A 10,799-nucleotide genomic window follows, 5' to 3' on the forward strand; every position below is an offset into this window, starting at 1 on the left:
GGGGCTCCAGGTGCCCTTCCTGTCCCCTCTCCCCTCACGGCCTCCGATCCCACGTGTGGCTAAAACGAGGCAGGGGAGTGAGTGGCCCTGACCCGCTATGGCTCCTGCGGAACATTATATTTTTACCCAGAAACATTACATTTGCCGGGAGCCTGACAGTATTTGCTGTTCCAAGGGACCTGGCATATATGGCATACTGTTCCTAATATATTTGCTCACACACTTGGCAGTATGTGTTTTAACCAAGGTCACCTCTCCGAGAAAGGTTGTTTCCCCAGGTAGGGATTTTCCCCTGAAGTTAGGGAGGGAATAAAACCTCTTAACTTCCAGGCGGGTAATTAATCACTTTAACTACGAACAATCATGCTTAAGTACATAATCTTTACTCCCTGGAATGGAGATAAGAAACGCCCAACGGTAGGAACTGTAGAAGGAGATGAGGAAGGGGAGAGTAGGATGGGCCCAGATCCAAATCCCAGAAAGTACAAACAGTATGGATTGTAGAAATTAGTAAAGTTCTTATTTTATACTAGTGCCCCAGTGAATGGATCCGTGCACATTGAAAGGAACTTAATTAGAAGGTGGGCCCTAACCGGTTTGGCTCAGTGGATAGAGCATCGGCCTGGGGACTGAAGGGGCCCCGGTTCGATTCCCGTCAAGGGCATACACCTGGGTTGTGGGCACATCCCCAGTAGGAGGCGTGCAGGAGGCAGCTGATCGATGTTTCTCTCTCATCGATGTTTCTAACTCTCTATCCCTCTCCCTTCCTCTCTGTAAAAAATCAATAAAATATATTAAAAAAAAAATAGAAGGTGGCTGGCAGGGCTGGGCGAGACGGGCTGGACACACCCTGGAGCCAACCTCCTGAGGTCCCTCCCCAGCCGGCTGCACCTGGGGCAGCACCGTGGCTCGAAGGGTGTCTGCAGAGTAAGTAGGGTCCCTTTGGCAGGTGGGGTCCCTCGGCCTGGCCTGCAGGGATCAGGCCATAACAGGCTTTCTGACATCCTCGAAGGGGTCCCAGAGTGTGAGAGGGCACTGCAAAGCTGCTGTCGTACAGGGTGTGGAACGCAAACGCAAGTGAGCAGTAGCCAGGTTCAGGGCTGACAGTGCCCCAGCAACAACATAGCCCACGGCTGAAGGTAGAATCGCACGGCCCCGCGAGGAATCGGGCTCCCTCCTCTCTGGTGTTGGGGTGCGTCAGCCGAGAACTGCCACGGCCAAGTCACTGCAGCTCTGCAGCTCCTGGCTTGAGTGTCTGCCCCGTGGTGGTCAGTGTATGTCAGTGATGGCGAACCTTTTGAGCTCGGCGTGCCAGCATTTTGAAAAACCCTAACTTAACTCTGGTGCCGTGTCACATATAGAAATTTTTTGATATTTGCAACCATAGTAAAACAAAGACATATATTTTGATATCTATTTTATATATTTAAATGCCATTTAACAAAGAAAAATCATCTAAAAAAATGAGTTCACGTGTCACCTCTGACACGTGTGTCATAGGTTCGCCATCACTGGTGTATGTTATAGTGACCGGTCGGATGGGTGGAGGGACATTTAGCATATTAGCCTTTTATATATATAGACTAGTGGCCCGGTGCACAAAATTCGTGTACATTACAAGGGGATTAATTAGAGGAAATATTTTAATACTGCTATTTGCCCTTTATGATAGAAGTGTCAGAGATGAAAGAAAATTAGCCAAATGCATATGAAAATCTCCCTCCTGTCAGAGTCTGGGGTGTGCCGTAGGACCCAGAGTCAGGTCCCCGCCCACCCATGCGCACCTTGAAATCGCATGAGATCCAGATCCAGCTGGCCCCACCGTCAAGCCCGCAGGGCAAGGGGTGCTGCTTCAGGTCCCCCATCAAGCCCCACCAGGCGGGGGGCAAGGACTCAGGTCCCCCAGCCTGGCCTCAGGTCCCCCATCAAGCCCCACCGGGCAGGGGGCAAAGGACTCAGGTCCCCCAGCCCGGCCTCAGGTCCCCTGGCCCTGGTTCGAGGGCGTGAGGGCGCGAGGGCATAGCGACCATTTGCATATTAGCTCTATTATATAGGATGCTCTCTCCACACCTCCCTGCAACAGAAGTCCTTTGGTTTGTTCGGACCCAGAATGTCAGAACATGGCTTCGCTGTTACAGCATGCAGGAGCGAGACCCAGAGGCCCTTCTCTGCTGTGCTTAAAAAAATGCCTGGGTACATTTTTCTTGCGTTTACACTCTCAGAAGATTTATATAGGAGAATTCTTTTTAACTCATGGAGCAGAGCTTACCTAGTATTTACAAATCAACCCTTGACCCAAAGCATAATGAAAATACCAATTTTCAGTTGGCAGGCCAAAAAAAGTTCTATTTTAGACAATCTTATTTTTTCCAAGTGTGCAACTGAGATTATGGTAGTTTCACATTTCTATAATCGATTTCTTTTTTACAGAGCGCCTGTTTAGAGCCTCAAAGTCAGAACACCCATTTTATTTTCATTGGATTCTTTTCTCTGAAAACTACAAATTACACTTATGTTATTTCCCAAACCCGCTTCCTTTCTTTTCTCCATTCCTGGGTTCTCAAGTGATTGCTCCATGTGGAGACCCGACAGTAGCTGGTGCTGTGGTGCTGGTTGAAGTCCATATGTTTAACCAGCTGTTTAACCAGGAACACAGTCCAACCTGGTGGTAACCAGACCTCAGATGTATCTGCAAATAACGTATCTCCCTCTCCCAGCGAGGCCTCCTCATCTGGCTTTCCATAGACAACGGGACTCGGGACAAGCAGGACACACCAACACTACATCATTTACAACATCTGAAAGTGAAAAATTGGAAGTTTTACCAATATCCTGTTTTTGTCATTCCACAGAACGTTTTTTTGTGTGTGTGGTTGCCTTTTCTACTTTTTCCCTTTTCTTTGAGACATTATTTTCAAATGTGCATTTTAGGGATACGATTGTGTAATATTGTGTTTCAGATTTGGAGGCTTTGTGGGTTGTTTCTAGAGACCCTGTCTTTTCAGCTAACTTCAGAATAGAAATGGAAATGCTGGAGAATCGAGATTAGAGCTGGGAGGCCAGGCCGATGCAGTTGGCCCTCAGCAGCCTTCGCCCCTGCACCCTCCGGGTGTCTGTTAGTTGTTTCTTATTTTCATCAGCATCTTCTGTGAGGGGTCAGGGGTCAGGGCACCTGGGCTCTCACCTGCCTTGTGATGAACCAGAGCGACCAGGGCCGGGTCGTGACTCCTTCCGGCCCCAGGCCCTCACTTGCAGAGTGGAGTGGTGTGTGCGCGTGCGCGCGTGTGTGTGTGTGTGTGTGTGTGCGCGTGTGCATGTACCTGTGTGCTTGTGAAGGACTTCGCTTAATGAGCTGCACGTGCACTTCTCTGTGACCCCGATAAGTATTTCTGGTTGTGCGTCTGAGCCTCACCCATCTGTGCTTCCAACGTTCCCTGATGTCCTTCCCTCATGTCCGTTTCCTATGTGTTTCCATTATATGTGGTTCCTGCCTGTGTTGGGGCTCGTTCATATGGATCAGTGGTTGCTATGAGGCGGATGGGTTGTAACTGCTTTACACTTTTAGCTCACTTATTCTTCACAACAACCCTCCAAGCTACATACCAGGGACGTGGGGCTGTCTTCTCTCTCTTTGCCTTTCACTATAAAATCGTATAAACGTTTTCTCATCACGGCTCTTCCTTTCCTCCAGGTGATTGTTCCCAGCGCCTGGCAGCTGGCCTTTCACTCTCTGAGGGCGTTAGCACCTCACTCAGGATCTCCGCCTGCAGGGCCACCTTCCCGCCTGTGCTCCCAGCTAGTCAGGCCTTTCTCCCTCCCCCACTGCAGAGGCACAGCTGACGCTCGGAGAGGGGCCTTGTCACCCAGCCTTTCCTCGAGTGTGGGAGGCACTTTCTGGCCAGGACATCTCTGGTGGCTTCGTTCTGTCTGCCTGGGATTCCAAATTGTATTTGTTCCCCAAGACCCTGAATAATGCTATTTTTTTCATGGAGCTCACCATCCATCTAACAAGAATCTTACAACCTAGACTTCATTCTGGGCATTTATTTTCTACCACATATTACAATTCCGCTCCCTTGGATTGAATAAGACAAGAGGTTTGAGCCGTTGGGGGAGACCTCCTCTGGCTGTTCAGCAAGGACAGGGGGAGGGAGGACAGAGGGAAGGGAGGGCTGCTGGTCAGGCTTGACACGGAAGCGAAGCTGCGCCTCCAGCAGCGAGTCCTGCAAAGGCCAGAGGGGTCCCTCCTGCTCTTCCCCTGGGAAGGGGGGCAGAGGCGCTCACGGCTCATTGTCATCATTTAGGGACACACCTGTGACAGTTCCCAAGTGGGAGCACGTAGCCCCTAAGAGAGACTAGGATACGCCGATGAGCTCATGTTCGGGTCGGAGGGGAGGAAGTGGTGGTTGGGGGCCTGGAATGAGCAGAAAGAACACATAGGGAAGTTCATTCCAGAATCATAATTTTTTTTAAAAGAAGAAGAATGCTTACAAAGGTCATCTGTAATGGAACCCTGACGGGCGAGGATGGCTGATGCTGACCAAGGCCGGGCTCCACTGCAGGAGACCAACACGCACCTAGTGACGCCTCCCCAGGGAGAGGCGGCCAACAGCCCGTCTTCGAGCTGAGGAAGCTGCGGCACAGAAGGCGGGTCATGGGCGAGTCCGATCGGGCAGGAGAACCTGGTGAATGACAACTGTAAAGCGAGGAGCTGGTGCTACAATAAATAAAAACAGTTAAATACTCTCAATAAATATAGAGTCGGAGTTTGCCACACAATACAGAATATGTTGTTCATGGGAATTAACCTAAACCAGAAAAAAATACACTTCAACGATTTAGAAAAAGGAGAATAATGTTTAAGCCCAAATTTAGCAGAAGGAAGGAGATAAAGTTCAGAACAGAAATTAAGAATAGAAAAACAATAAAAAGTTCAATAAAACTAAGAGTTGGTTTCTTGAAAAGATAAGCAAAATTGACAAACATTTAGCTAAACTAAGAAAAGACGCAAATAAAACTGTAAACAGAAGAGGAGGCATTGTAACCAGTAACCCCAGAGACCCGCACAGGGAGAGGCTGCTGCAAGCCAGGCCGACGGGCACTCCAGCCCGCCTGGCCCCGCCAGCCCTCACGCCGGAGGCTTCCCCTGTTTATTTTGGCCTAAAATCTCTTAAACGTTTAAAGTAAAAGCATTTTGTGCAATTGCACGGTGTTTTGGGAAGTGTGATGGGGGGACTCGAGGGGTGGGTTCCAGCTGTGCTTTGCCTCCTGTACTGAGACCTCGGACAGGTGGCCTCCCTGGGGACTCGGGGTGAGAGTGCCTCCGGGTCCCAGGCACCTGCGCTCAGTGGGAGCAGTTGCCCTTGCTCTGTCCTCTGGTCCCAGCACCGAAGCTGGCCTGGCTGGTGGTGAGCACCGGCCTGCGCCTCCCAGGAGCGCGACTTGCAGACTCAGCCTGGCCTTTGTCCTGGAGGCTTAGAGTGCCGCTGGCCATAGAAATTCCCTCCTGCTTTCGCGTGTTGTGTTGGAGCCCGGGAGCTGGTGTTTGCGGGGCAGCACGGTCCGTGCAGAGAGCCAAGAGGTGGCCAGGAAGCAAACCCTGTCCCTGAGCCATCTGCCTGTCGCCCTCCCGCAGGCCCGGGTGTCTGTGCCTCCTGCTGGGTCCAGGGAGGCCTCCTTGCTCCCGTTCCTCTTACGCAGTGTCTCCTGCTCCGGGCGCTCTGAGGGACGGCCCCTCCAGGGTCCCTGCCCACCCCTGTGCGCCCCCAGCCTTGCTGGTCTCGGGCTGAGCCATCGGGGCCTGCCCAGCCGGAGTGGAGGAGACTCAAGGCCTGGGAGCCTGGAGGAAGCAGTGTCTTTGGAGCCGTCTCTGAGGTGCATTAGGTCCTGTGACCTCCTGTTGCCATCCACCCCGGCCCCACCGTCTCCGGACCTGAGCCCTGGGGCCCTGCACCCCGGAACCGGCAGCCTGAGTGTGGGGCATCTGGGCTCGGTGGGGTCGAGGCCTGCAGCCTGGGTGGATGGAGAGGAAGGCAATTTAGGAGCTAAGGGAGGCTCCTTGCTGCGGCCTCTCCCCTTCAGCGTGACCTCTGGCCACAGCCACGGACAGAGAAACAGGGAAAGGCTCCCGAACAGCTTAGGAAGTGCTTGTCTGCGCCTGAGTGCAGGCCCCTCGGGAGTTGAGTGGGAAATAGGGATCCTGGGGCCTCCAGTGTTTGTGTGGGGGAGCGTGGGAGGACGGGATGGGATCAGATCTCCCCGGGGGCGGGGGTGGGGGGGCAGCTCTGTGCTCAGCTCCGTGTGTGCGACCCCATGTCCTGGGAGCTCCAGCGGGAGGGAATCCCACCGTGCGCTATGTCTGGAGCTCCCGCCCAGGAGGGACACGGAGCGGGTCGCCGGCGGGGACCAGTGCGGGCGGAGGGGGACAGGGCGGAAGAGAGCTGTGTCTTTAAGACCGTGCGGTGGTTATACGTACTTGTCTCTCCTGTGAATGGGTTTTGCTGTAAATTACAGCTCTGCCCCTGGTCCCTTGGGTCAGAAGAACTGGTCTCCAAACAGAAACCGCTCCGATTGGTGCCCTCCGCTTCCCTCCCAGCCCCTTCCTAATTGAAACCAAATGTGCGGCGTGCTGGATGCTGGGAGCCTGGCGCCGGCCCAGGAATCCTCAGAATGCGAGGTTTCTCGCAAAGGCATCTTGCATCAGCCCCGTGGATGTGCCGCCACGGCCGCCGGCTGAGCCTGAGCGGGCGGCCTTCACACCCCGCTCTGCTCTCCCTGCGGCCGGACCGGGACCACAGCTCCGTCCTCGGCCTCTGCCCGCAGCGCGCACTCCTGGATGAGCGTAAGTTCCGCATGTTTTTTCCTTTCCTTCGTTTTCTTTCTTTTCCGCAAACGAAAGCTCTGACTGTGCTTCTGGCGTCTCTGGAAGAGTTTACAGAGGAGGCCGGAGGCGTTTCTTCAGGTGGGGCCGGGGGCAGCGGGCGGCTCCCGGAACGCGGGCCTCCCTGCTCCAGGCGCTGGGCTCTGGTTCCAGGGAAGATCGATCGGCAGAGCTGCGCCGAGGGCCAGGCAGCCTGGGCGGTGGAGGCAGGCCTGGACGCGGAGCCCGGCGGGCGGGGGCGCTGGGCGGGAGCGGGGCTGGCACTGGCCTCTGAGGCCCCAGTTTGAGAGAGGATGTTCCCTGGTGCTTTGTTTTGGGGGCACCTCGGGCAGGGGGGGTGCCTCGCCCCGAGGTTCTGTGCGCGGGGCCTGCGTGGTCACGATGGGAAAGCCCGCTGCCGTCCTGGTCCCCGCGCCGGCCTGGCGACGCTGCCTTTGTCCCAGGACTTGGGGCTGTTTGCCTTGTTGGCTGTGGGACCTCTGAGTCGTGGCCGAGGCTCAAGAGTCCCATCGACAGGAAGGAGCCTGTCCAAGGGCGGACGCCGCCAGCCATTTCAGGCGGGAGCCCTGCCGGGCGGCGGGGCCTCAGCACCATTTTGCTGTCTGCCTGGCCGCAGCGCCCTCCCAGGAAGTCGGGGCCTGAAAGGCACTGGTGTCACCTGGCCTCGCCCGAGGCTGGGGGTGAGCTGGCCTGCGTGGGGCCTCCACTTCCCATCCCTCTGGCCCAGCTCCACGGAGCCACTGTGGGCAGCACGGTCGGACCCTGTCAGTGAGCAGGGTGCTGAGTACGTGGTGGGGCATGGTCTGTGGGTGCCCTGGGCTGTGTGTGGACACAAGACAGCGACCCCCAAGTGCTCACAGCACCCCAGGCCCTGCTCAGAGCTCCGCTGGCCACGGCTCCACCTTCTGCAGGGGGCGGCCCAGGAGGGTGAAGGGGGGAGCCGGGGGCCAGGTGCTTAAACGCAGTAGTAAGTCCGACAGCCGTGCTGCCCTTGTTGTCTGCGTTTTCTAGCGGCCAGGGCCAGCACAGCAGGTGTACAAATGATGCGATGTTGTCTGCCTGGGAAATGCTCACTCACCATTGTCTGGTCCCCATAGAAGAGCCTCGTCCTCTCGGGATGAGGACTCAGATCCGTGCCCGAGTCCCCAGCAGTGCGCCCGCCGCGCGGCTCTGAGAAGGCGCTGGGCGGCCTGGCCTGGCGGCGGCTCATTCTGGGGCTCCATGAGCGCCTCCGTCCTGCAGAGCCCGGGAGAGCCGCCGGTTCGGTGGGTGCCCCGGCGGGCACCCCTCCGGCCCCTGGTCTGTGCGGCTGGCAGCCACGCCTCCTGGTGCTGCTGCTCCAAGAGGTCCTGGACGTGGCCGCGCCTGAAGGCTCTGCAGGGCCTGCACCCCCAGTTCAGTGGGTGGTCATGTGAGCAGCCTCGGCCAGGAGGGGTGTGCCGGCCGGAGGGGGTGCGCTCGGGCGTGTGACTGACCGGGTGACCTGTCTCCGTGGCCACCTCCTTGATGGAAGCCGTCCCTGCTCACGGTCAGTGTCCCCAGGTTTCTATCTGAGCCCGTGGCTGGCGTGGCCAGGACCCCTCACCCTGCTGTGCCCGCGTCCCTGCGGGATCAGCCCTGGTTGCTCCTCTGCGTTTTCCCGACGCAGCGTCCACCGTGTCGCTTTGCGCAGCGGGGTCTGAGGCGCTGTCACCTCCAGTGTCTTTTGGGGAATTGTTGATATTTGGTTCCAAAAAGTATAGAAACAGCCGCGACGGGAAAGCGGGAGCCTTGCTGCCTGCCCCCCGCACGCTCGGCGCCCGGCGCTGGGTGGGGACGGCGCCGCCTGCGTCCAGGCCCCGGGGCCCCGAGGGAGGTGCAGCTCCCTGTGGTGGATGCACGGCGCTGGGTGGGCAGGTGACCGCGTGGGCGTCCAGACCACACCATTTCCTCGTCAGACCCTGGCACCCCCTGCCCTGCCACCACCCACTCTTCCCAAGGCAGGGGCTCCCCCTGGCCTCTCCCAGGCCCCGGAAGCAGATGAGAGCGGGGGCCCCTGAGTGTGTGCTCACCCCTGACTACCCAGGCACCCCCTTCTCACGAGTCAGCTCCTCAGGGCAGTCGGCCGCTGGGCACTGTGAGCACAAGCAGCCGTACCAGGTCTGCCCTCCGGCACGGGCACCTCCCCCCGCACGTGGGCACCTCCTCCACTGCCCATCTCTGCCCGCTGGGCCTCCGCCTTCGCTGGCATCACAGGCCCCTGGAGATCTGTAAACAGGCAGATCCAGGCGCCACCCCAGATGGCCCAGAAGGACGCGTGTGCCCGGTGACCAGGGCACCTGGACCGAGCCGCCTCCCTCGGTGACCTGGTGGGTGTCCTGCCTCCCGTGGGGGCCTGGAGGACCACACAGGGTTTTGTCTTCATCTCAAGGATGGACTCAGAGTGGAGAACGTGGCCTTGGGAAGGACGCGCCTCTGGCCAGAGCCTCGCAGCCCGGGGCCGGTGAGCAGGAGGCACAGGCCCGTCTGTCAGGGGACTTCCCGGGGCGGGGCCAGTCTCCCTTCCTGTCCCAAACGACGTGGCCAGAACTAGACAGGTTTACATGCCTGTGGCCAGAAGGAAGCTGTTTCACTCCGTCCGAGGTTAACGGGACTCACTCCTGTTTGGCAGCAGGTTCATAGTATCGACTAAGGCGGGGTGCCAACCCCACTTCTCAGACCCCCTGTTCCGCCTCGGGCTCCCTTCTACGCTCTGCTCCCCCACGCCCGGCTCCATCCTCAGACAGCCATGTTCTCCATGTTCAAAATCGCTCCTCTTTGCTTGTCCTGGGCTCTATCCTGGGTCACATGCCCCGTCATGTGCGGCTGGGGCTGCCCATTGCGCTGAGCTCTCACCATAACTCGGCTATGGAAATGGTCCCCTTCTCTGAGACAAAGTTATGTTTCCAGAGTCAGCTCAGTCTACGCCTGCCCCCCGGCCTCCCCTGAGCCCTCGGTGGGTGGCTCCTCTCACACCTGCAGGGCCGCTCTCCCTTGTGGAGCAGGGGACCCAGTGTCCCCGAGACCTTTTCGGGGAATCCACAGGTCACCGCTGTCTTCATAGCGGCACTAGATGCTCTGCCTCTCTCTCTCTCTCTCTCTCTCTCTCTCTCTCTCTGCCACGAGGTGACGTGACATTCACTCTCGCAGCAAATTGAATCCAGAAGCAGCAGAGACTCCTGTGTCCCAGTGCCACCCTTCTTGCTAAAAACTTCTGAAAAGACGTATTTTTAGAAAAAGTCATTATTTATGTTACCACGCAATTGTCATTTCACTGATTCGTAAATGACGAGCTCACAGTCCTCGTGTCTTCTGAGTTGATGGACGTCATGAGCAGCTTCTGGACAGCCTGTGGCCCGGAGGGTGTGGGGTCAAGAGGGGAAGAAAAGGGGACTGAGGCTGGGTCGTCCACTTGCTCTCCACACATCTCGGGCCCAGGGCCGCACCCCAGTTAGAGGTCAGTTCTGGGGTCCCGGCTCAGGGGGATGCCCGGCCCCACAGGGCGCGGGATGCGGGACCTTTCCCATCCCCTCAGGACCTGCCCGGACCTCTGGTTCCCGCATCCATCCGGGTCTCTGCTGACATTGCCATGTTATTTATTTAAAATGCATCTTACACAACAGCTGCCGGTGATTTGGGGGAAACACTGAACGGAACCACTACCAGCAGCATGACCGCCAGAGCCCGCGAGAGGGTCGGAGGCCTCAGTACTAGGGGGCCTGGTCCGCGGCGGCTCCTGCAGATGGATACACCCCCCATCTCCCTGTCTCCATGGCGGCGGCAGGTCAGCAGGTCGGTCTGGGTCTGGGACTGTCAGTCAGCGGGCCCCGCGTGCAGTGCTGGGACTGTAGGTCAGCGGGCCCCGTGTCCAGTGCTGGGACTGTCGGTCAGCGGGCCCCGC

The 10,799-nt window shown here is 57.5% G+C and overlaps 1 protein-coding gene across 1 annotated transcript in view; it reads left to right on the top strand.

Annotated features, from left to right (window-relative positions):
- Positions 1-6,441: 6,441 nt before the first annotated feature.
- The window catches only part of DDR2 (discoidin domain receptor tyrosine kinase 2), a 57,050-nt gene continuing 52,692 nt past the window's right edge, over positions 6,442-10,799 (top strand). Inside the window, exon 1 of the mRNA XM_006763173.2 lies at positions 6,442-6,841. The gene's annotated coding sequence lies outside the window, so the exon portion shown is untranslated. The remainder of the gene's footprint in view (positions 6,842-10,799) is intronic.

This window comes from Myotis davidii, unplaced genomic scaffold, assembly GCF_000327345.1.
Source record: "Myotis davidii unplaced genomic scaffold, ASM32734v1 scaffold1059, whole genome shotgun sequence".
NCBI classification, from domain to species: domain Eukaryota; kingdom Metazoa; phylum Chordata; class Mammalia; order Chiroptera; family Vespertilionidae; genus Myotis; species Myotis davidii.